This window comes from Perca fluviatilis, unplaced genomic scaffold (assembly GCF_010015445.1).
Source record: "Perca fluviatilis unplaced genomic scaffold, GENO_Pfluv_1.0 PFLUV_unplaced_scaf_88, whole genome shotgun sequence".
Lineage (NCBI taxonomy): Eukaryota > Metazoa > Chordata > Actinopteri > Perciformes > Percidae > Perca > Perca fluviatilis.
Window position 1 is genome coordinate 5,702 of NW_024375768.1, and position 1,799 is coordinate 7,500.

At 43.2% G+C, this 1,799-nt stretch overlaps 1 long non-coding RNA gene across 1 annotated transcript in view; it reads left to right on the plus strand.

Moving 5' to 3' along the window:
- Positions 1–814: 814 nt before the first annotated feature.
- Positions 815–1,799, plus strand: part of LOC120555349 — a 7,854-nt gene continuing 6,869 nt past the window's right edge. The window contains exons 1-2 of the long non-coding RNA XR_005638694.1: positions 815–845; positions 1,313–1,353. This is a non-coding gene — a long non-coding RNA (uncharacterized LOC120555349). The remainder of the gene's footprint in view (positions 846–1,312; positions 1,354–1,799) is intronic.

Below are 1,799 nucleotides of genomic sequence, written 5' to 3' on the forward strand. Positions count from 1 at the left end.
GGATTACCCTGCTGGGCTGGTTCAGGAGCCGGTGGTCTACGGGGACCGGCTGGATTACCCTGCTGGGCTGGTTCAGGAACCCGGTGGTCTTACGGGGACCGGCTGGATTACCCTGCTGGCGCTGCTGCAGGAGCCGTGTCTCTGAGGGGACCCGGCTGGATTACCCTGCTGGGCTGGTTCAGCCATCCGGACACGTTCTGCAGAGCACGGGTGCTCACCTTGCGGGGACGGTGGTGGACATCACAGGACATAAACTAGACAATGCTGCTGCTTTGGCAGCTGTTCTGCGGGGGTGAGATCCGTCAGGATCATCACCAAACTGTTGGATTACTGGAAGCAAAACTGACCGGACATGAATCCATCATGTTGGAGCAATATACTGGTGGTCTGACCACACCTCAGACTGAGGACTCCTTCCCTGATTTATGTGTCTGTCCATGTCTGGATCACTATGGTGGGTCGTTTTTAAATGTAAAGCACTGCATTTTAGACATGAAGGAGGTGAAAAGGGAAGGGTTTTATAAAATGATGGTGCTGTGCTTAAATAAAAGTAAGCTCCACCAACGGGTTGACACCACCGTGGCGGGGGCATCTGGGTTGGTCGCTGACTGTTGTGCCTGTGTGGAGGAGTTTATATAAGCCCCGTTAACAAAAAGAGTAGCTGACCTTCAGTGGAGAGTGCTACATGGGATAGTGGCAGTCAATAAGTTTGTGTCTGTAATTAGTCCTGGTGCTAGTGATAAATGTCCCTACTGTGATGAGACAGAAACTGTGTTTCATTGTTACTCGTGAGTGTGATGCGTGTGCCTCCGTTGTTCTTACTGCTGGAGAAGTTGTTCAGTAAGGTAGGGGAGGTCTTCTCTAAAAACATGTTCATCCTTGGGTTCAGGTATAGTAAAAATTGCCAAATATAAATGTCAGTTGTTGAATTTCATCCTGGGCCAATCAAAAATGGGGGGTGTATGTGAGTAGGAAGAGGAAGGTAGAGGACTCTGTTGATGTTAATTTAAATGTATCTCCTGTTTGCTTCGGATGGTGAAAGCCAGAATCTGGATTGATTTTAATTATTATGCAGAGATGAAGGATGTGGATGAGTTCAGGGTGATCTGGGCTCATGGTGATGTGTTGTGCTCTGTTGAAGGAGACCAGCTCCTCTTCTCTCAGGAGATGATGTCATGTAGTTGAGTGTTTATGTCTGTATGTATTTATTGGCCTGTTGAACAGTTTTTTTGTAAATAACAGGAGGGAACATTGATTAAATAAAGTTCCTTTAAAATCAAAAACTCTCTCTCTCTCTCTCTCTCTCTCTCAGTTCTGATTTGATGTCTGCCAAAGAGATTCTCAGTGGAAACGGTAAGTGCGTCTTTAACTTCATGACTCAGCTCATGTTAACACGTTAAACCATCCAGGATTACTGGTCTACCCTAACCCTCTCATTTATTCAGGTTTTTTGTGTGTATGTTTTTAACCCTCATGCCCTCCTTAAAAAACTTACTCTCGACACCTTGAGGCAAAAATGTCCACGCACACAAAAACTGTTATTAAATCATCATATATCAATATTTGTTTCTGCTTTTTTCATAAATCACTTAAACAACTTGTAACCTAATCAAAACTACCAAACATTCAATCATTTTTCAGGATTTTAACCCTTTAAATGCCAGTTTATGTATTTGAAGTATTTCATTTTTATTACAAAAAACACAAAAATGAATTTTTTCCAGATAATGAATAATATCTAGATTTGGCTTTGGTGGGGATTAGAGGCTGGATATGTCAAAGATAAGCAACAAAATTAA